Source organism: Antennarius striatus, chromosome 10 (genome assembly GCF_040054535.1).
Source record: "Antennarius striatus isolate MH-2024 chromosome 10, ASM4005453v1, whole genome shotgun sequence".
NCBI lineage: Eukaryota > Metazoa > Chordata > Actinopteri > Lophiiformes > Antennariidae > Antennarius > Antennarius striatus.
In genome coordinates this window covers 1,793,203-1,817,740 of record NC_090785.1, presented here as the reverse complement: position 1 = coordinate 1,817,740, position 24,538 = coordinate 1,793,203, and the positions used below count along the sequence as shown (strand labels likewise).

Genomic DNA, 24,538 nt, shown 5'->3' with positions numbered 1-24,538 from the left:
ATGGTAATAATTAATCACTTTTCAAGTTACAAAAATTACAGTTGCACAAAAAATGTTTGTTTCTCTGTTCTAACATGAATCCTTTTAATTTGTCAGGTTATTAAACCCACAGAACTCCATCAATCAAGGATCAAACTATCAATCAATAAAGAAAAATAACATCAGACACAAGTTAGGACGTTAACTTTGTTCAAAATGAGCTTGATTATTGCATTGTGGGAAATGTAGTCTTATGTAAAAGACACTGACCTTTTATGCTCTCGCTGGACACATAAAATGATGTGGCGGGCCACATTTGGCCCCCGGGCCTTGAGTTTGACACATGTGGTCTAAAAGATGCTCAAGACCATCGGTGGGATTTTGATAGGTTGGTTAGTTGGTTGGTTTGGTTTGGTTTGGTTTGATTTGATTTGGTTGGTTGGTTGGTTGGTTGGTTGGTTGGTTGGTTGGTTGGTTTGGTTTGATTTGATTTGGTTGGTTGGTTGGTTGGTTGGTTGGTTGATTGGCTGGTTTCTGTAATTGCCAACTATCTTCATGTCTTAATGTCTGAAATGATGCCAGTTTATACAAAAGTCAACACAGTTCTGTATTTATTTCCAATCTTCGTGTAAAACTCAGTCATTTTCACCATCAGCTGGCGTCTTGTCTGGGGTGTACCCCACCTCTCGCCTGTAGCCAGCTGAAGTAGGTTCCAGCAAGCCCATAACCTTCAAGCTGGATAAGCGGTTTGAGGGTCTGCATGGCCAAGTGCTCTCCGGAGGTCGAGGCCTTTTTTACCCCCTGGGGAGAATCGGGTAGTCGAGGTAGTCGTCTGTAAAAACAAGCTCCTTGCAAACCGCATCAGAGGGGGGGGCAAAGAAAAGACTTCTGGGTAGCGTAATGGAGCAGGCAGTAGATGGTTTCTTGCAGGAGGTGCGTGCTGACAGTTACGCTGTCAGGACTGATATCCCTGATTGCCACCAGATGTTCTCCTCTGCATCCTACATATCGTGTGATGGTGCACACATGAACCAGAAACGCAGCCATTATAACAAAATACAGGTTACGGTATAATGGCGGCGGAAATTAGGACACTTCCTGTCTGCGTATGAGTCCTGAGATACCGTCTGTTCTACACTTCCAGTAACGAGGTAGAAAGAAAATCCGGACTGTGATTTTCGTGAAGTTTTTTGTGGGCGCTCTGGACCTGACGTACGAGGTGGGAATGGCTTTTGAAGCCTGAGAAAACTCTCTTTACTGAGGAAAAATACATTATGTGCCCTTCAAACCCGCTTCATCAGCGCCGCCCGCCCCGGCAGACGTCCACGTGTTCACCTGCAGGGGAATCCGGGTTCGATGTTCCCAGGTCGTCTCCGTTTGTTGGTCTTGAGCTCATTCTTTCACCTCCACATAGTTTTCATTGCGAGGTCAACACGAAAGCGTCCAGTGCACACAGACAGGAAGTTCTATTTCTACCTAGCTTCTCTTAATCTTGGAGAGAAGACACAGTTTTAATCCGTCTTCAAGCTGTGTGTGTCCTACAACAGCCTTCTACTCATCATTGGAACCAGTTTTCCAACTATTTCAACAATAGTCTAGCAACTATAGGTTCAAAATGTAAATTCTTAATATGTTGTTCTGTCCAGCATCTCAACGCCAACGCTATCAATCTTCATTTGATGGAAAAATTAGAAATGAGATGAGAATCACAACTTTTGGTTATAATCTACAGCAGACTATATTCGATTGTATTAATTTTAAATTGTAGACTCCCAACTTCCAATTCAAATATATTATTATTAAAATTAGCTGTCTCTATAAAACATCTGGAAAAACATTTTCTTTTCCTTTAAACTGGTTCCAAACCGCATAAAATTCAATTACCACACCGCCTACAGGACACTTTACGTAACTGCATGATCAATGACTTAATAAAATTATTTCTGATGAATCATTTCTTCTAATCTTACATTTAATCCAGCAGAGGGTTGTGTTAAAGAGCAGCGCATCTAATTTATTATCCCTTTAATTGACCGTATCTCGTTTCATAATAAAGCGTTATCGTTCAAAGTTTGGTGAACTCTCTTACATAAATTGATGAGATCTACGGTGGAACTCAAGGTGGGGACAATTATGTCTCCGCTGTGGAATGAGGCCTCACTAATCAGCTGCATCGCCGAAGCGACTCGGGTTTAAAAAACACTCCCTAAGAGACAGATGGAAGCCATTGTGAGTGCAGGAGGGGGTCGCGGAGGAATGACAACCTGTGTGTGTAATTGTTTTATTCTGAAACAACCTTGGGGTGAGTGTGTGAGATGGACAAATGATGGTGGTGGGGGGTTGGAGGGGTGGGGGGTAGAGAAAGCATTTGTAAGACACTTGTTTTTACTGGCAAGTGCAGAGACCTTGAAGGCAGCGCATACGACACCATCGTGAAGGAAACCATGGATTTTCCTGGCACCTTGGAATAAAACACAGGCGACCTCGGAGGACGCCTGTTTCTCAAATTCATTTCACACCACATTAGTAATCTAATTACCTGTTGGAACGCTCCACCGGGGGGGGGGGTGTCCTGGTGTGTTTAGGGCCCAGGTGATCTCACAGCGTGGCCTCCGCTACCGTGAGATGATCCAGTCAAGCTCCGCCCCCCGCCTTCCACGTAAGCCGACACCCACCTCTGTAAACGCCGGCAGCCCTGAGCTGTCAGGCGGCATTAAGGCCGAGCCAGGCGGACGTGATGCACATGCGGGGGTCGCCTGGGGCAATACGGCATCTTGGAGTGGCCAAAAAAGACGGGGCCCACACAGAAACAGGCCCCTCCGTCTCACTCTGTCTGACTCCCCCACCTTGCTATGAATCATGGGAATGCTGGCCGCCTTCAACCACAGCTGCCCTCCCCTTGAAATTAATTAAGTATAATTTCACCCACATAATGGGACACTATGAATCCAACAGGACGACCGCAATCGGACCGTTTTTGCCTTTCGTGGCTAGACGTCAGCTCGTTTTTTTTAGCGGACCAGAACTCTCCTTCACCTCCCGGTTGTGACCTCCTGAACGCTGGAGGTCACAACTTAGCGTTGTTTACCGCCGCCTCACCGCTGGGGGTGTTCTCACACACGTTCCTCCGGGACCAAAAGCTGCCTTTTTTCGTGTTTTGCAAACCGTTGTGGAATTCATCGTCGGGAGATTTACCTACCGGGGTGAGCGATTGTCTGGGAGCCAGGTTTGTGTTGGAGCCGCTCCACATCACCTCATGTTGGAGATTATGGCACGAGCCACCCAGAAGGTATCCAGAAGGAATGTTTTAATGAATTTGTTCAGCAATATATAAAAGAGACATTTGTCTTCCTGGGATGTTTGCTTGAGGAAATCAACTATTCTGCTCCTAAAATGCCCAACGACAACTTTAAAATAGAGTCTTGTTCTTCAAAGAAGACTTGTCCATTGGAAACGTCTGATTCACCGTGGATTAGCAGAAGTTTCCAGTATTTAGCCGCTTTCATCGGACTCATAACTTTACAATTGTTGCTTGGTGGTTGCCGTTTGAGAGAGACCAGACCGCTGCTCCCGTGTTTGAAGGCATCTACAAATTGTTCTTGCATGTTCTTATCCAGGATCCGATCTGGGTCGAGCTGCAGGCTAGACTCTGCTGAATGCATCAATCTGCCGGTCACTATGAACTCACTTCATTTTCCTCTCCTTCATTTACCTTCTATGATATTCTGTGGTTCTGTTGTGGAACCTCAATGAGGTAAAAGAACCACAGGACGACCATAATGAGACTCTAACAATCAGTGAAGACTGTGCCTAAGAAAGTTCCTCGTCTAAATTAGGAAAGATTTCGCGTTTTATTCAAATAATGGTCTGAATTTTACACTTAAAATAGTTTCACATATTTTGTGGAAAAGAAAGGTGTTATTTTCTCATTATTGAGGTATTGAAAGGTGTTTTGGTATCAGTAATAAAGCTGAATCCCTGCAGGAACATTAAACTGCAGGTAATATTTTTAAAAGCTTTTCCTTTCAGTTCAGTTTTTTGCCGTTTAAGGTCAGAAAAAGAGACCGTGGGCCCTCCTATTTCTGCTCTTTTGCTCCATCCTCTATCTTTTCTTTCTGTCTGTGAGTGGATAAAAGGATGATGAAGGTTTCTGCTGGGGTATGTGTGTGGCCTGCGGAGCTGAACGGCTGCATACCTGCAGGCTGCACGCAGGTAGCCCTAAATCTTTCCTCTAATATCCACCGCCTGTGTAAACAAGGCTGAATATGAGCGACACGTGAATCGCATTAGCGCCGAAGAGAGAGGTGTTAAAGAGTCTGTTTGTGCTCGGATTCAAGTCGTTCTTTCAGGTTACATGTCTGTTTGAGTGGTGCTACGTTTTCTTATTGCCTTTAAGAAGTTTCATGCATTCCAGAGACAATAAGCTCACCGCAAAGCAAACACTCCCGGTGGATCCATCCCTTCATCTATGGACGCCAAACGACAGGAACAATGGCTGAAAGCCAGGGATGCCGGCAATTCCTTCCACATGTTTTTGCCGGTATCTCCCTGTGGAGTGTGGAGGACAGGGAGGGAAATGGCCAAGAAGTCCCACATAGGTGCAGGGAACCAAATCGCTCACATGGTAACACTCCCCGTGAGCTGTCAACAAGATTCGAAACCCTACCCCTCATGAACTCGCCGTTCCTCCAAAGAGGTCGGTTTAGCGGCGCTGCTACCGTATCCAGTTGCCGCCGCCGGGAATTGGCCTCCGTGTGATTCAGCGGGCTGTTACCTTGACGCCGTAGGTGAGCTGGAGCTGAAGAGCCGGGTTCCAACAGACAGTGAGAATAAGGTTTCCATCAGCTGCAGGCCACCTGCTACGGGCCGGCGATGGGGAAAAAATATACAGTTAATCAGAAGTTCAGGAAGTCATTGGGGTCGGCAAATGACACGCTGCTGTTGTCAAGGAGAACCCAAAACCTCGTAACTCCGAGTAGTGTCCATTTCCACATCTCCTTGGACTGAAAATGGAGCCTTTAAAACTTCCATTTCACTACTTCTGGGATTCTGAGTGATGTCAGGTTGTTCAGCTCGCACCAGTAAACAAAGACAGCCCTGAAAGTAAAACTGCTTCCATGCTGAAATCTCCAATGATGTGGCTGTAAAACGTACAAGGTCCTTGTTTTGAGTTGTCATCATAAAAATCAGCCTCTTATCAGAACACAGCTGTTTGTGCTGTAGCTAACAAGCGCCGCTACAAATAAAATCAACTTTATTGGACTAAGTCAGCAACAAGTTCCTAAAGAGCCAAGGACGGCGCGCTTCCATCGTATGTTTATTTGATTATTGATCTGTTCGTTTAGATAATAAACCATTTAATGGATTTCTGTAGAACTTGGTAGAAGGATGAAGTAAAGGATGCCAGGAAAATACTGGCAAAATGTCGCTGCGCAACTGGATTAAGGGGAACTTTTCCTTTTTAATTTTTTGTAACCGTACAAAATCTACCAAAGAGAGTTCCAGAAAACTGTGTGGAGGAGTGGGGCATCTACGTAAGTGTTACCAGGGAGATCATGTCTAGGTCAAAACATCTTCAATCTTTAAGCAGCGTTTCACTGATACAGAACAAACGGAGGTTGGATCAGGTTTTAGACTGTCTGCAGATGGAATCTCTGATCAGAAATTCGTTAAAGTTCTTTGTGCCGCATCCAGAAACTCATAAAACCTCTGAAAATCCATCTTGATGTTTTATAAACACTGTCCATCGCTGCTCATTCTGCGAGACGTCTTATCTAAAGTCCTCCAAGCCTCCGTCTCGTCCAACATCAGCAGTAAGGTCTGCATGCCGGTCGCTCTCTCCGACTGCTGTTATTTCATCGTTCGTGGGTATTTTAAGTATTTTAACTCGACCAATGTTGCCGTTTCCACCCATCTTGGCACCTCCTCATTTTTCTGAGTGAATAACAAGCAAAAAAACGACTTAATGTGTCGCTCCAGTCAGCTACATGTCAGGGCTGAGACTCAACCTTCAAGTTGAAGCTATGAGTCATTATATTCACAGTCTCAGACCACAGGACTGCAAAGTCAACCAGGAAAGCCGTTGTTTTTGAGTTGTTTTTTTTCTGATAATCGGAGGGTAAGCCCTATCTTTAGCTTCCAAGAGCAACAGGAAGACCTGATTGGGTTTCAAAGGAAGCTGGTGGAAATTTTACGTTCTCCAAAACCAATCAGGAGTGGCCGGCTTTGACCACGATGTGAACCTATCGAGGGCGAATCAATAAACCACAGTCATGCATTTAAAATAGTGATGGTGATGTTATATCAAGCTGCAGCTGATTGATATTGACATGTCATTATATTCTTGAGAAAGAATAATAAAACAATAATAAGGATATCGTATTTTAGCTTGACATCCAGTACAGTGTTACTCTGAAGGGTCGTAGCCTGAGCCGCCCAACGCAAACAGCGTACCGCCGCCCAGCCCCTCCAGTCAGCCACAGGCGGCAGGAAATGATGCTTAAGTGCAGATAATTCACTGCACAATAGAAGATAAGTGAAATAAGACATATCAGAGAACTGATTTACGTAAGACTGAACAACTTCCCAGATATTAGTTTCGCTTCTTTGGCTCAAGCTCCGCCCCTTTGCCTTCAAGTTCCTTCAAGTTTCGAGAAGTTTTTTCCAAATTAAAAGAAGTGTGAAAATACACCCTGTCCTAACCTACGGACCTGGATCTGTATCCATTTAGAAGTTCTGCACAGGAACAAACCCCCGACTAAAAGACCTATCCTCCTCTGGGCTAAGGCTAAAACTAATATAAATAAAACTCAATGTTCTGGGTTTGTAGCTTGGATTTCATAATATTGGTTTCAGTGAACTGTGTTTTACCTGATTTGCTGTTGAAAACTCGGCTGGACTAGAATCTGAACTTCATTGTCTCCTATGACAAGAGGAGCCAGGAGTCAAACCGCCAACCCCCCAGCTAATGAGTGGAATAGTTCAAGTCTGCCAGTTCAATCCAGAAATTGTCTTAATATACGACTAAAACACAACAATGAAGACTTTTAGAAGAGGAACAGTATTTCTGCTTGTGTTGCATTCAAGTACAATGTTTATTTGAAGGAAAGAAGCAATCATGTGGGTGGTCAGAGTGAAAGGATGTATGAAGTACGACACCCCAAAACCAGGAGACACAAGTCCAGTCCAGGCAACAAAAGTCCTCTGGAAAAAGTTCTGCAAATTTAGTTAAATGTTCCCTAAAACAAACCAAAAACGATGTCGGTCAATATTTAACTGATGTTTTCTGTTTCCAAATTTTGGACTCTAGCATGTTTTCATGCATGAATTCACATTTTTCACACTATGTTAATAGAAAACACAAATATCTACATGTTTTCACATCGTTAATACTCTTTAAGTATAAGTAGTTACCAGAAAAACTGCACAACTGGAAAATTCTTCGAGTGAGTTACGCCAACTTTCAGCTTTTGAGATGTGGTTGTAAATCTCTACTGTTCAGGTTTTTTTGGGGCAATCCAGCACTGGCCCTTCAGTTGCATGTAGTGTAGAGCATCACCATGAGATTCTACCCAATCTGACTCATTGGTCTTTCAAAGGCATTGATCAAACATTGGTTTCTTGAATGTTCCCTGGTTTACTATTGATTCAATGTGGATCATTTAGAATAAAATGTGTTCAGGTCAGCCGAGGTAACTTGGTCCTTCCAAGAGGAACCCCCGCCCTCCGTCTGGTCCTCAGAATCACACCACAGTGATAAATACCCAACTTATCAGATGGGCAAGTATTAAACATTTGAAGACAATCGTTCTCTGTTATTACGCACATTACTGGAAAAATGACATCGTACAGACAGGGAAGAATTGTGCTTGTGGCGGCTAAAGGAAATGAAGGAGCAGACGAGCCGCCGACAGCTCTGACAACGAGACACGGTCGCACAAACGCTGTTACACGACTACTGCAGTCCGTCTTTCACAGCATCTCTAATGAAGCGTAATTATAGAGCGGAGAGCTGAAGCTGCAGACAGCAGGATGGAAGCATCCCAACTCTGCATTTCTGCGGCTTCAGAAGACGAACTCATTCCATTCGCATTCACCGTGTGTGTCTGTGTGAGTGTTTGCGTACCTGTGTGTGTGGTTTCCAAGCAGGAAGTGTGTTTGTGCGCGTAGATGGGAGTGTGATGGCTGCACACCTTTCCTTGCCAACACTTTTCTGTCATTTTTCTCGGCCATGTGATTCCTCAGCGGTCTGCTGAGGTAATTTCAGACAGCTCTCTCAGCTTTGTCGGCAGGGATAAAATGCTGATTCCCAAAACGCCTTTCAAGGTCTCCATTGTCGAAACGGAGGAAAAGGGACTGCGTGTTCCAACCGATGTGGGCTGCGTGTAACCAGACATGTCTAAGTCTATTTGCTGAGACTGAAGTACAGTAGAGCTTTTGATTCTCATGTGAAGCGCCATTCCAGGCTTTTCTGATGAGCAGTCGGCGCGAACATTGACTTTGCATCCGAGCGTCGTTTCCTAGCGATGCCCCTCCCATTATGCTGCTTTCTGGGCACGTTTTCACGCGCAGAATGTTTATCGACTCCATAATGGTCATAATGTCACAGTGAGGCCTCTCGCCATCCCATCAGAGTCCAACGACTGACGTCAGCTGTTGACCAGAGTCTGTGTAGTCCAAGTAATGGAATGACAAGAAATTCCACTCGGCTGTGAGTCCAGACATGCTTTTATTTTGTAGAGTCAAGACATCCAATGCTTTTTTTGTAGAAACCAAAAGGATGGATGGGATTTTGAAAAATGCACACCTCATGCAGAGGATGGCGCCTCCTAGTGGTGGCCACAGGTGTAACGCCTGCCCATGTCTTCCCCTTTCTATCTCCACATTCATTCATTCATTCATTTTCTGGTCCTCTTTCACTGCTGTAGATGGTCACTGGGGTTGCTGGAGCCTATCCCAGCAGACTAACAGGCATGAGGCTAGGAGACGCTCCGGGCATCGCAGAGCCACACGAAAAGACAAACAACCACTCACGCATGCACTCACATCTACGACAATTTGTAACCGACCAGTTTACTGAAGTGCAAGTTTTTGGAGGTTGAAGGACACCAGAGAACCTGGAGAGATCAGGACTTGAGCCCGGAACCGTCTGGAACCACTACCCAAATATCGTGGAAAAGTGAGTGGGTTCATTACGACAAGCCAAACCTGCTGAAGGGACAAATAACAAACCTGACGCAACAGAAACCCTTCTGGGTTGCAGTCTTGACCTCCACCACCCAACCGGTGTTCTGCTTACGTGACCGTCAGTTCCCTTCGGCTCTGCAGCCCATACTGGAACCTGATTGGTCTTGTTGGGAGGGAATACCACCCCATTGTTGTGTTCGAGAATGAAGTGAAGTCAAGCGGTGTTGATGGATCTCAACTGTTCTACAAACAAACATCCCGATGTCGATTTCTTCGCCGTTTGTGAGGCTGAAGCCAAACATTTACATCGGGGGTTTTTTTTGGTTGTTTCTTGGCTCCAGTTGCTGATTTGCCACCACCGTGAAATGACTTGGCTGCAGTCAGCAACCCCCTTGAATCTCCGTTACACATGTGTGGAGGCTTGTAGTGGTTTTTCAGCTTCTGGATTGTGCTTCACAGAAGCTTCGGCTCAGACATGTTTCAGGCTTTACTGTTCAGTTCAAGACACGGGAACAAGCCTTACCCCGCAAACCTCTGATTTGGACTCAGGCACACTTTTGATAAAGTGTGCTACATTTTAAGTGCGGTGAAAACTTGGTGGTCCGCAGTGGCAGAGAGTCGGCGTGATTTGCAGCCTGTGCAGGGATAAAAAAAATAATTTTATTATTCTAGCCTGTTTTTCTCCTTTCCAAAATATTTGTCACAGCAGGGAAAGAACCAAACTGGAAAACCTTTGGGGGCCTTCTTAGTGAAATGCTAACATTAGCCATGCAGGCAAGCTAAGATAATGACGTATCAGCGTAGCTCTGCAAGGCTCATTAAACGTCTGAAGGCCGACGTAACACGACCCGAGTTTCTACGAGTGTTCACAGCGTCAGGCCTCGACCCGATCTGTTTTCCATCAGTGTGAAGGCTTGATTTGTCAAAATGAAGACTGTCAACGCGATGGACGGTGTCAGGAAGTCGCAGGTGGCTTCCGATTGGAGGACAGGCAATGCTCTGGAGTGGTAAATGCTTCCACAGACCTGACAGTGAAACGATCCTCGATTTCATTCAGAAAATACAGTCTTTTCACTTCCTCTGAGACTCTTTTCCTTCGTCTTCTGACCTGGACGTGTAGACGGTGTCGGATCCCGTTTGCAGTTGCATGTCCTCCACCTCTGGTTTTGCTCGTACGTCACATGACTTAACAACCACCGTCGGTGGTTTCTGACATCTGATGATTGCGAGGCCACGGCCATCAAAGTAATCACTTAGTTTCTTCTAAAGACTCATTGTCTGGAAGGGTGATTCCAATGAAGAAGTACTGGCAAACATATTGTCAGTTTTATGAATCAATGGCGCCGCCGCGTTTTTTGACATCGTCTTTCCTGAATTCTGTTTTTAAAACTGTCAGTGTCCAAAACAGAAAGTCTTTTGAAGCAAAAACCCAATCTGGTGCATCTATAATTCATTTTGCGTGATGTTCGAAACCCAACGAGGTTATTCTAGGTGAAGTGAAGAGGGTTCAAACGTCAGAGGGGTCAGTTTGGTGTTCGCTACGCCTGCTGAGATCTGGCCCCGGATCAGCTGTCTGTATCCGTCTGGACTCGACTGCGTCGTCGCTCACGCTCCAAATGTGCTCCGGAGGTTGTGGCCTGGTTGGAATGCATCCACAAACACACAAGCTGCGCCGCTGTCTCACTCCATCAAACACAGTCACAGTCTCTCTCTCAGGGAAACACTCCCTCGCCGCTCGGCTTTGCCTCTCGCCAAAAGATGGGAACTTACTTACTGTCTGCTTCGACCGTTCTGCAGCTGGAACCTGAGAATTATTTCCCCATTTGTCAAACGGATCAGAGTCTTCGCTCTGAGATCATGGTGCATAACGCTCATTAGGCTTTTACTTTCAGATGTTTTACCTGAAACGAACCTGCTGTTTCTTGAATCATGTCTTACTAAGGGAGGAGCGGTTTTATTGGAGAGAATGAAGAAAGATAAGACTGTAGGGGAGAATATCATATAAAAACATCAAAAACAGCACTTTAGTTATAGGTCTGTTGTTTTTCCACTCTTAATAGTGTTAATATATTTTTATAACATGCTTTTATTATGAAAAACATGTCAGATTTTATTGTACAATTTCACTTTAGTCCACGTGCTTTGAGTATTTATTTTTGCCCAGTTTGGATCTTCTGTTTTTCCCTGCATGTCGTCTTTTATTATCTGGATGTAAGTTTAACATCTTGTTTGTATTCGTGTTTGTGAAGGAGATAAAGATCTCTCCAAGTTAGGGTGATAAAGGATGGAGATGGAAACGTGTTAACTGGTTCCAGCAGTGTACTGGTTAGATGGAAGGAATACTTTGAGGAGTTGATGACTGAGGAAAGTGAGAGAGAAGGTAGAGTAGAAGTGGAAAATGTGGTGGACCAGGAAGTAAGAGTGAAGTTAGAGGATGAAGAACAGGAAGGTAATTGGTCTGGATGACAGTCTTGTGGAGGTATGGAGGCATCTAGAAGAGGTGGATGTGGAGGTTTTGACCAGGTTGTTCAACAAGAATCTGGCAGGTGAGAAGATGTCCGAGGAGTGGAGGAAGAGTGTGTTTGTGCCCATGTTTGTGGGACCTATGGAGGTATACACTTGATGAGTCACACAATGAAGTTGTGGGAACAAGTGGTAGAGGCAAGACTCAGGACAGAAGTGAGTATTTGCGAGCAACAATATGGTTTCATGCCGAGGAAAGGTTTGGCCGAAGTAAAATAGAATATCTGTTCAAAAACAAAAGGAGTGGAGAAGGAAGAGTGAAGCTGGAGGTGAAGAAACGTGTCCAAACAGGCTGGAACGGGTGGAGGACAGTGTCTGATGGGACCGAAGAGTCTCCTAGACTGAAGGGCGATGTCTGAAGACAGCCACGATGTGCGTATCTTCACGTTTTTAGAGCTTTTTCATGTTTATTTTCTGGATGACGCTCCACTCGGTGCAGCTTTGCCTTTCTTGAGGAACCAGACTGACAAAAACCTGGAGTCGATTCAAGCGGTGCGTCTTTTTAAAGGCGGCTTTACTCGGTGAGATGTTGCGTTAAACGAGTGGCGGCGCACCACTCATCTGTGACTTCATCCCGTTCTGACAACCGCATGTCGTCTCTTCTTTCTACACAAAGATAACTTTAAAAAAGAAGGGGGTGAACACATGTCTGGCGAGTCCATATATGAACGTATGTGTAGATGTCAGCACTGCGGTTGGCAGAGCAAACTGTGATTCCATGAGGTCACAGCATCTGGTTGTTGTTTCCTCTTCAAACCGTGAATACGTGTTGCTGAGGACAATGAAGCATCTCAACAATGAAAGGAATACAAATATCTCAATTTCCTCTTGAGACAAGTCCATTTCTTCAACTCCTTAATGCCCCAGGGGAGGGGTCCAGAAGTGGCACCGTCAACCACAAATTAGACAAGTGTAGATGGATGCTGTACATGAGTTATCAAAACATCGTTTCTCCGACCACAGCGGCACAAATTCCCGTAAAATACACTGGGAAAAAAGCAAAAGTTGGACATCTTGTTGGTGTTACTGGTGCGTTTGGATTCCAGCAGCTAATACTGGTGCAGGAACATCAGCGGGGAGATGAAATGACGTCCCTACCTTTGTCACCGACTCATCTGATGCCCTCATTGACACCTGGAGTTCCCTGACGTTGATGAAGGCAGAAAGGCGTTGTGTGTGTGGCTCATTAAACTCCTCATTACAAAGTTAAATGTCAGACATCAACCAGAAAATTCTGATTCAAGCGTCCATTTCCAAAACACAATCTATTTATTTTGGAAACACTTTGGAGTCCGTCGTGGTTCATCTTCCATCGTGTGAACGACAGTCTTCTTGTCTTTTTAATCACTTTGTAAGTTGAACTTTTGATGACTGTTAATATATCTGTTAATATGAGTAAAAACAAGTGAATTTAAAATTAAAAAAGTGCTATTTTAGAGACGTATTTCAGCGCTCCTGCTGACGTAGGTGTTATCGGCGTGATGCAGAAGGTGGATGAAGGAACTGTTTACGGGTGAGAGAATCAAACAGAAATGTCTGTTTTCTTTAACCGACGGCGTCAACATCAAACACCAAACGCCATCATAAATCTCGTAGATCGCGGTCGTTTGCTGCCGTCGATGCAAAGGCAGATATTTAAATAAAAAATCATTTTGGAGAACGGGAGCAAAATGTTTGACGTAGATGAATTCTGTATAGGTTTCTCCCTGACAGTCGTGACTCTGTGAGACCAGCATGAGGAGTGTTAAAGGTTGGTTTGCCAGCTCCGTCTCTGTTTATTGCAAAAAGATGGAATCATAAAATTTAATCTTCATTCCCGTCTCTCTCAAGTGTTCAAAACACCAAGTTTAAAAGCTTTCATAAAGTCGCAGATCTGAACGTTGAATCACTTTTTTGTTTTATTGCAATGAGGCCAAGAGTTTTGGCGAAAAGTAAAAACGTCAAAAGCTTTTACTTTGAAATATTAAAGGTTGGTTTTTACTACCTGAACTTTGGCAACGGGACATCAATCAGGCGAGTATGTGTCAGAATTAGCGTGTGGCACCACCCCCGCTGAGGCTCGGCACGATGGGGGGAAATGTCAGCACCGTAAAAAACCCCGACGGCGAACTCCCCAAGTCCAACGCGTCTGCAGACCGGGCGACACGATCCAAGAGCGGCGATGGTGCGACTCGGCGTGAGGATGATTAGAGGAAGAGTGACGGAGCGCCGGGTGATGGAAGCCAGACGAGCGAAAAGGTTTTCTGAACAGTTGTGTGAGGTGAAGCAGACCCAGCCACTAAAACATATTACATTATTACGCTGAAGTGAGGAAAGAGAGACGAGAGGAGAAGTTTTACGGCTCCAAAATGAGCTGACTTCACTTTTTCAGACGCAACGAGGCCTGAAACCGACAAGTGACACAGACGATCAGGAATCTCCTCCGCGCTCCAACTTTGAATTGATCCTTTTGTTTCTGCGATCGTGTTACTGACGGATGGGGGAATCAGAGTTTCAGATCTTTATGACCGTCAACAGAACATGCTATAAATTTTAGTGGCGAATGTTTGTTCGGTTTATCCGAGTCACGGCACGACAATAACGGCGTTCCAGCGGAGGACACAACACGCCAATCAGAGCAGACAGTCAGGATGTCATTGATGCTGGAGTCAATGTGTTTCCTGCCTGTGTTGTCTTGCCTGTGTTGTACTACCTGTTGTACTGCCTGTGTTGTACTGCCTGTTGTACTGCCTGTGTAGTACTGCCTGTTTACCGGGGGTCAGAGAGGGCTGCAATTTCATCTGTGCTGTATGTCGTGCATCTATGGTACACTTGACAATAAAGATGACTTTTACTTGGACTTGATTTTTTTTTATCCTACACCAATCAGGTATTTTCTTTAAACAATTTTTTTTAACCTAAAAGTTATTATCTGGAGCTTTATTGCATGAAAATAATCAAACAACAAGTGTTTTTATTGGAGATGTAAATGTAGTCGCTCTATTATTCGTGCTTCGAGATGTGCGGCTTCACTACATCACAGATTTTTAGTAGGTAGTCATGTGATACCATATGCACATGCTATTGGCCGTGTGTGCGTTAAAGACTCACTGTTCCTCCTGCAACTTTTCTTTAATACAAAAGTGCTTTAAACAGTGGTTTAATACCAGTATGGAGAGGGTTCATCAACATTTGAATCACCGTAAATAATAAGATGGTTTGGCGGTATATCGCAAAATTTCATTTTTCGCAGGTGGTACTGAGGGTGTTTATGACTAAATTCCCACACACCGGGTATTTCTGCAGGAAGCTCAACGTTTCAACGTCCTGATTGAAACGTTCGGCCTGATTTCCCCTGTCACACCTGTGAACACACCACGCCGTGATGTCACAGTGTTCTGGAGCACACCTGTGATTCCATGGGAACCCGGATCAACAGATCAGGTGGGCCTGGAGGTCTTGAGTTAATCGTCCGTGCATGTTGTCCCGGTTCAGACGCCTACCAGCCTCCAGGACTCTATGGTGAACAAAATAAATGTTCTCATTACGATTGGAACCAGACCGTCCTTTCTAGAAATCATCGCCGCCAGCTCCAGCGAGGATGGAGGACTCACAAATCCAGAACCGATGCTTCTCAAATTTTGGAACATTGTGAGGTGACTCATTCTTTTCACACTATTTCAAAAACCCAACCATTTGCATACGTTTCCACGTTGACTTCGTGTTTTGTTTCCTGAGGGGGAATCCAGGCTTTTCGATCTCTGACACACCACAATCTAGATCTTCAAGAGCCTCAAGTGTCCTTTAACTCTAGAAAAATGATTCCAGTGGAGTAAGATGAGGGATTCACGCTGTATGCAGATGACGCATTTGTATTGGTACCTTCGTCCTTCTGTGAACCACAGCTCTCACTCCTGATTGGGTGAACGTTCCACTCCAGCTAACGGCGCACCAAGAGCCCCCTCCACTTTGAACTCGGCGCTGCCATGGTGGTTTGCTAAAGATTAGCAGCGTAAATTAGCGTGTTACGAGTAGGGAAATTCCTTTTATATTGCAGTTTAATCAAATTTTGAGTCCTGTTATTATGCTGTTAGTCCTTCTTCACCAACACACAGTCGTCTTAGCTCTCCGTTCTGCGGAGTGGAACGGACTGGACAGAACAGAACACGTGTTCAGATGCTGCGGAATCACCTGAACTCTCCGGCGTGGGGCTGAAACCGAGAGCCCCTCCCCCCCCCCGGTCGAGAACGAGCTGAGGGCAATAAATCGAATGAAAACGGAACCGGCTCAAAGGGAAAACCCTTCATCCCGACCCTATAACTCTTCTCCTCCTCTTGTTTTTTATGTCCGAGCTCCGTGGCGCTGATTGCATTAGCAGGCGCCGAACTGGGCCGTCAGAACTGGAAGGAAGAGGAGGATCCCTTTGGGGGGGTGGGAGTGGGGGACGCATGAGTGTCGTCTTGTAAATGACTTCACAACACGCGTTTCAAGGGTTAACGTACGGCGATCATTGGAGTCGTCTGGGGCTGTCGTGTTCGTGTTCGAGCACGTTTTGGATTAATATAATTTTTTTTATGATCCGTCTGTTTTTACTGCCTCTAAATCTCTGTGGCCTTTTACAGTGAGATGCAAATTGTAATTTTTTATTGGTTTATTGTTTCTAAATTTGAAAGCACTCAAGAGTCCAAACAAAGAATGAGAGTAAAAGTAGAGGGAAGTGAAGTAAACCTGAAGCAGGGTAACGACGATGGGATGATGAAGATAAAGGTAGCATCGACGGGATGTTTGCACGAGATTTTTCTTCAAAGTAGGAATTGATCACTTCTGATCGGATCCACATTGAACTTTTTTTTTTGTGTGTGTGTTTTTTTAATTCCACGTTTTTTAAACGAAACTTTTTAACGTCACATTCATCTCGTTTTGTGTCTTTATCGTTAGCGCCGACTTATCGGTAACAGTATTGATGGACTGAAGCCCATCGACTCCAGACGGAGACGTTGCTTCACCAGAACTCTACCCCACAGGCTCGGATTGTCCCTTAACGTTAGCCGTAGCCCCCCAACCGGATGCGACTCCGGAGATAAGAGCAGCCGGGGTGGGGGTGGGGGGGCTGCATGTGATTCATTAAAGCCTCTGTTTCCTCCGTGTTGTCATCCTGCTGCAGAGTTCACGGACGTTAACGGCGTGCTTTGCTGTGAATGACTCACGGAAACTGTCGTAATTATCTCCCCACCAGATCCTCTTCATGTTTATGACCTTTTAAGCCCGTGTTTTTTCCTCCATGCATTCATCCAGAGGGGGAGCGGGAGGAAATATCAATATGGCTCGCATCAAGTCAAGGAATAAATTATTGCTAATTGCTTGCAGAGAGCAGCAGAGCTGGGAGGGGGTCGGCGGGACAGCATGGAGTGTGTTAAGACGCTTTAATACAGTGTGCAGCATCAGTAAACCTGCTTAAAATAGTTGTCCACTTTTTTTATTTCATTACACGTTGGAAACTTTGCTTTACTCATTTTTTAAAAATTTCATCCCCTTCTTTGAAGCTCGGAGGATCTTTTTCTTTTGTTTTCTTCCGCGTTCCGACCGTTTACGCCTCACCTGATCAGAAACGCCGCGCTGACGTCAGCGTTTGTGCTCTCAGCTCGTAAAAAAACACACAAAAAAAACACACAAAAAACACGCAGCTGGGCCGAGGAATTAAAGACGCCATGACCTCATCAGACGCCTCCTCCGCTCGCTGACACCAGGATGAATAAGATGTCCCGGAGAACAAAAGGACACGCTGACATGCGAATGAATCAGAGCGGCGTTTAAAGCTGTTACATCTGGAGCGAAGGCCGCCAGCCGGCCGGGGCCTCTGCTGCACACACGTGTTGGAACGCACATGTGTTGGGTTCCAACCCCCCCCCCAAACGTCACCAGCATCACTCCTACAGTTAAGAGCGTCATTTTTTTGCCACCTGTTAGCATTGATGCTAACTCTGTTAACCCCTCCCAGTTCCCCCAGCATCCACCTGCTGGATCCAGTAAAGATGATTGCATCACCCCCCGATCCTTCTAGGTCACATGTGTCAAACTCGAGGCCCGGGGGCCAAATGTGGCCCTCCACATCCTTTATTGTGGCCCGCGAGAGAACAAAAGGTCAGAGTGTCGACAATAAATGGGTCAAAAGTATGCTTTGACCAAAAACTACATTTCCCACAATGCAACAAGTAAGCCCATTTTGAACAAATTTAATGTCCTAACTTGTGTCTGATGTTATTTTTCTTTATTGATTGATAGTCTGATCCTTGATTGATGGAGTTCTGTGGGTTTAATAACCTGATTTTTTTTCTATGCAACTGTAATTTTTGTAACTTAAATAAGTCATAAATTCAGAGTTATTTTACGTTAATTTTACATTCATCTGAAGGGACACTCCATTGCTAGAAAAGTTGCGTACGGGTTTTTTACGAAAGAGACATCGATCATGGAGGGTCCGTTTGCAGAGCTGGACCTTCCAGCGGTTTTATTTATCTGTTATCATCTTTCAGGAACAAGACATATTTCACACCAGACCACACAAAACCCAAACTCTCGTAAAACCGCAGGATGAAATGTATAATTTAAGCTACGTGTTGATGTGTTTGGAATGATTGGATGTGGGGTACGGAGCTTTCCCTCCAAACGGTAACCAGATCCGGGTTCCTGAAGAAGAAAGAGCGAAAGAAAGAACTCTGGTGGAGGGCTGGACTGTTTCACTTCGCCGCTGCGCAGCAACAAAGGTGTGGGACCTAATTGAGTTTTCATTGCCCACTTGTCTTGTAATGGCAAAGTTTCCTTTTTGGAAGCAAAACCTGCCAACGCTGCAAAAACACGGCGTCTGGTGTCGCTCCAGACTCGTGTTTTTGCAGCGCTAGCCGAGGCGAGTCCACACACAGCTGCAAAGCCGCGTCAATCTGGATCTGAGAATTTATTTTCTCACCTCTCAGCCTCATTTTTTTTGTCCTCTGTGACTTGTTTCACACCTCAGTCGTAATGGTGAATACACAGTTTGTAGTCCAGGGAAGGCACCGCTGAACCAGCAGGTAGTCATGTGATACTGTGCGCGCATTCTATTGGCTGACGGCATCTGGAAGACACAGAAGCGCTTTAAACAGTCTATCAGAGTGTGGGAAAAGGTAATACAGATAGAAGGTGGGTTAATATCAGTATGGGGGGGTTCATAAACGTTTAAATTACCCTAAATAATAAGATAAATAGCATTAACTGCGAGTAACGAGGGATTACTGTATGTCCAAACCCGTATTTTGTTTTAAAAAGTCTAAAAACAAGATGTACAAATATATAATTTGATCCAGGATTTCATCTTTTCTTCATTGGCATGGAGATGAACTTCTTTTATTAGCATCAGTATCAGATTAAAAAGCTGAACATTGTCCCCCCAACGCGGCTGTGAAATTAGCGCCTGCGTGTGACGTTTATAAGGTCGTTCACGCCGACCGGTCTCCAATCACGCCTTCGTTCCGTCGTGTTTTCACTCTGAGGTGAGTCGTGGCGGTGGAGCGACCGGAGACCAGGCCCTTTGAATTAGCGTCTCCTCAGCGATACGTCCTGGCCGCGGACGCCGCTGTGAATAAATGCCAGAGCACGCCCTGCTGAATTTGGCCAGGAGTGTGATTGTCTCTGGCCGACAGATAAAAAAGAGCGTTTGGCTCGAAGAAGTGCCGAAAACCTGCTTTTTTTTAATTCTTTTTTTTTTTTTTTTCCAAAGACAGCATATCCCGTGGCCTCATGTGGAGACGAGATGTCTAATACTCATGAGCTTATTTTTACTACTGTTTCTTTTGCACACACCATTTTTGGATGAGTGATGATCCATCGCTGGATCCTGGGTTGGAGGATGGAAACCAAGTGGAGAAATGTGGGAAAACTCTGAAGGGGATTTCACACCGAGAAAAATTCGCCAACACACATCAACACGAAGACGATGATTTTAGATAGCTTTGGTTTTAAATTCATTTCAATCTGCTCCAGCCTGTTGAAAAAAAGGCCCCAAATTATGATAAAAATATAGTTTTATCAACCAATAGACACGCAGGACTTTACCTGTGTGTAAGTACTAATTTATAAGGTACGTAAACAATGATAAAGAATGAACACGTGGTAAAGAACGAGATACAGTCTCAGTTGATGTTGTATTCATCCACCAACACGTGGTAAAGAACGAGATACAGTCTCAGCTGATGTTTTATCCATCCGCCAACATGTGGTAAAGAACGAGATCCGGTCTCACTGATGTTGTATCCATCCGCCAACACGTGGTAAAGAACGAGATCCGGTCTCACTGATGTTGTATCCATCTGCCAACACATGGTAAAGAACGAGATAGTCTCACTGATGTTGTATCCATCCGCCCACTAGTGGTGGTGTCCTGAAGCACAACTCGATCTCAAATTGTCGCTTGAACGTTGAACAAAAATGTGGACGTATTGATGGCTTGTATCTCAAATAACTCGTACGTCAAACAGCTCTTATCTGGAGGTTCTCCTGCTTTTTCTACGATTGACCTTCTGTACCTCGAGAGCTTTGGTGACGTGTTCTATCTGGTTCTTTATTCCTTCTGTCTGAAGTTACGTCTCATCAACTGATGGAAACATGAATTAAGAGTCTGGTTAATCTCTGATTCATCTCTATGACCATCATGTTGATCAACATGATTGATCTCCGGCTGTTTTCTTGTGAAACTTCAATTCTCTTGCTGCTTCTTGATGACATGAAGCCGCTCTGGTGTTTCCCGTTGTTTATTGATCATCCAACAACAGGAAAGGAATTAAGCGTTGGTTTGGATATAAAGGTTTGGTGGTTGGGTTCACACCCACCAGTCCTGCTGGTGTTCTCCTGACTTGACCACATTTTGGGCTGGATAATTAGATGATTGGTGGGATGAGATGATAATAAATTTAATGTTAAGACAGTATTGTTTGTTATATCTCCCCATGGACGCATTAACCTCAGTGACTTTCATGATTTTAAATATTTTCAGGTCTTGGCGTCACTTTTACAACAACCAGAAACCAGCGCTGTTGCATCTTTTCTTTTCATAGATGAACATTTATCCCATTTTAACCTAAAACCTGATGTTATATAACGGCCTGTCACTTTTCTTATTTATTACCGTCTTTGGCCGATTGACAAAAGAGCTGATCTCTGGGATTCCGGAGTCGTATCTGATGGCTTGTTGCTCCGGCTCCTCATGATTGCGGCCACAAAGGGTTTGCAGCAATCCAGCCGGCCTTAGAGACGCGTCTCCTCCCAGATGTGTCGTATTCATGAAAGATCTGCTCTCAATGTCCATCCCATAAAACATCCTTTTCCTTGTTGGCGCTAAAATCAGGTTCACCTGCAGGTAAAACCAGGATGAGGACTTCGTTTTATGTTGACCTCGCTTCCAAAAGCAATAGTTTAGCTTTCAGAGTGGACATAAAGATTATTAAATTTTAAAATAGCAAAGGATCTTAGCTCTATTTCAGCTCTAAAACTCACCTTCACACTTTGTCTGGCTGAGATCAATCTCCTCGCAGCTGCTTTTGTCGGGTTTGGGCGCTTAAACCCGGCCTAGTGTTGTTGTTCCTACCAGAACCGTGACCGTGGATTAAAATGTCACGGCGGAGAGAGAAAAGGAGAGCTGAACGATCACACGGAGACGAGCAGACGGGACGTGGTGAAGAATGAACGCTGGAGAGACGCTCGGAGCCGCCGTCCAAAGCAAACAGACGCTCCGCCAGCGATCCGTCCGTCAGCGGACGGCCGCGTTATTACCAACACGTCAGACGTTTGTTCCTGCAACCTGCAAAGGAACAGGGGTTTTTTAGTGTGTTATTGCAGAATAATGCCCAGTCCTGCATATATTTTGGAAGAGGGGGGTTGCCTTTTAAAAAGGGATTCAGAAAACTCATCTTACATATATATATATACAGGTATATATGATGAGTCTTACCTTCTAATCCAGAGATTTTCTTCCTCCAAATAGATTTTACATCATTTTCCCTGAATTTCAATTTCCGATTAAATGTTAAATCTCTCATGAGGGCTGTTTGACTTAACCATTTAAAGCCTGAACCGTGAAATAATTGCCAGAAAAATCAATTTTTTGGAAAATTAGTTCCTGAAACCTTTTGACAAATTTGGCCAAAAGAAAGCCCCAAAAAACATCAATTTTGCATTAATGAACTTTAATTTGTATAATTTTTGCTCAATACAATTTTTGCTTGTACCACAATTTCCTCTATTTTTTGCAGATAATTCCCCTTTTTTATTGACAAAATTTAAAAACTGTGCTCCCCCATCGCTGGAGGAAGGAGGAGAATCCAGCGTCTTTGTTAACTCCTCCTGACGCCTTTGGCTCCGTCCATGTGTCCCCAGTTCAGAGCAGCTGTACTCCAGCCTCCATCCTTTTGTTAGTCCAGTTTATCATACGACAAAATAATACTTTCCAAAACACACTGTCACCATAGATACAGCAGAGGGTCATGTTTGGTGCTTTGAATCGGCTAAAGTGATTGAACAAGTCAGTTTAAAGGTTTTAAATGTGTTTCTGTAGAGAATCTGTAGAGATTGACTCGCCTTTGGAACAACTTCAGCTCATTTGTGTCGTACTGAATGACAAAGAGCTTCTCCAGCAGGTCAATGGGCTAAAATGATAGCATGACTACAGCAATACGCTCACGATGACAACCGACAGCGACGACCTACGACTGTGTTTGTGTCACCGATCCGCGTCGGCCGCCGCTACACCTCGCCGCTCTTCCCGTTCATCACGGCGTGACAACGTTCCAAAATATGTCGACGACTGTCAGCAATAAGACGGATTTCTCCGGGTTTGGAAGAGGATCTTCGCCCAGGTGGATGATCCCGATCGTCGTCTCGACTCCGACTCCCTTTGGCCGGGTCTCAGATCGCCCAGATGGAGAGCCAAAGTTCTCCTTTTTTTTTAAATATCTGGAGTGTTTTAAGCGCAGCTGCAAACATCGGCATGGATACAAAGACCCACACACACACACACACACACACACACACACACACACACATTCATTAGCGACTGTTTGGGGTGGAAGTGGTGTTTACTGTGCAGACACACACCTCCAGAGACGCCGACTGGCCTTTTTCAAAAAAACCGTTCTGGCGTCCATGTGTGAATGAGGTCATTACAGTGTCACTGGTGATGATAATGTTTTACGCCTCATTTGATTCTCATTACCAACCGCTTCCAGCCGGCTCGGCTGAACACTTCCTGTTCAGGGAAAAAGGTCGACATCTTCGCGCCGTTCTCCGATTCTGTTGACTCCGTTCTGGTTTGTGTTCCCGTGACGACGTCAGCCGGGGGAGGGATTCAATCGACTCGCTAAAAGGTTTGCACTTCAAAATGTCAGGTGATGGATTGTTAGTTGTTGGGGATTGGAGGACAGGCTACACGCTAAGCTAAGTTTGGTGTCAGGGTTCCTAGATGTGGAAGTTTATGTTCGGTCTGATGGCTGGGAAATGATAGATGGTTGTTTAATGGAGGCCATTAGCTTAGCTTAGCTTCAAAACTGTTTAAAGTGCAAATAATTAGCACATTATAGCTTGTTTGTGTGATCTGACGGCAGACAGAAATAGAAAAAAATGCTAATTGTAGCTCGTAAGCATTTTTTAAATGCTGTCCAACAATTAAAAGGTTAACCTGATCGTGTCCGCTCAATTTATCACAATATTCTTCCCAAACTTAGCCGAACTGAGTTGAGCCTGGCAAGATGCCCCCCCAGGAATGACTCCCTCGCCCCCCCTTCACCCCCATATGGGAGACATTCTCTGGCGACCACAGCTCTTTCTGCAGAAATCAGCCTCCTTACACGCTTTCCTTGAGGCCACACAACAAGACCTGCAACGGATTCTCTCTCCGCACCACCGAGGTCGGATGTAAATCCCCCCCCACACACAGTGAGGTCAGAGGTCAAGTGTTTTCATCATCTGTGCAGCTATTATTTTACGTGTCATTATCAGCCGCATAATATCCTTCGCTCAGACAGGAAACGGGTGTAGAGGCGAGCGAGGAAGTGAAGAGATGTGGGTCCTGTATGGCTTGTTGCCCTGCAGCTGTGGTCGAACCCCCCCTCCACACACACACACACACACACACACACACACACACACCCCTCCCTCAGGACCTCACGCAATCCAGCTCATGTCCATCCTCCGTCTCCATCAGTAAAGGAAGCAGCTGCGTTTCATCCCTCCAACCGCCGCCACAAGATCGAGTGACCGACCGGCTCCGAAATCCCGAAATCTTCGCGTCCTCAAAACCGCAGCTGCGCTAATTTTTGATAAGCTTAAGGAGTTTTGAGGCTGTTTATCAAATCAGCTCCCAGCTCTCGCTTCCCACCAAAAACTCACTCCCATTCTTATAATCGTAAGAGAGGAGCCAAAATACATCAGCAATCATCAATCCAGTCCGGTAATCCAATCCAGGTCCTCACGCTGGTGGTGATAGAGCGCAGGGGAGCGCTAATACGGCCTCCTCCTCTATATCTGTTGAACCTTTAAGCGGTTTGGAGATGTTTATTAAGAACTCAGAGTTCACACGTTTCCCAAAAAGCAGGCGCCGGCTCTCCCACGCCCATTAAAGATGTTCCTGCTCCAACAACGTAGCAGATATGCAGATGACACCCTGATTTACTTGATATAAAGTGAATGTTATCTTTCCTCCCACGATATTAAGATGTAAGAAATATTTTTTCTGTTGCGTAGCACCTAATGACTTTAAGATAGGGCTGTTAGCGCTGGTGCTCACATTTCAGCACACAAAGACTATTAGCGGCAAAAAAAAAAAATGTCCGCCTGCATCTTTCAGGCG

At 44.9% G+C, this 24,538-nt stretch overlaps 2 long non-coding RNA genes across 2 annotated transcripts in view; one reads left to right on the top strand and one right to left on the bottom strand.

The window, feature by feature from the left end:
• LOC137602865 (uncharacterized) overlaps positions 1-24,538 on the top strand; it is a 145,756-nt gene that overhangs the window by 95,547 nt on the left and 25,671 nt on the right. The gene's annotated exons all lie outside the window — the stretch shown is intronic.
• LOC137602341 (uncharacterized) lies at positions 15,071-21,011 on the bottom strand. The gene is made up of 3 exons (XR_011037154.1): positions 20,825-21,011; positions 18,632-18,778; positions 15,071-15,184 (listed from the first exon to the last, which is right to left on the bottom strand). It is a non-coding gene; the product is annotated as an uncharacterized lncRNA (long non-coding RNA).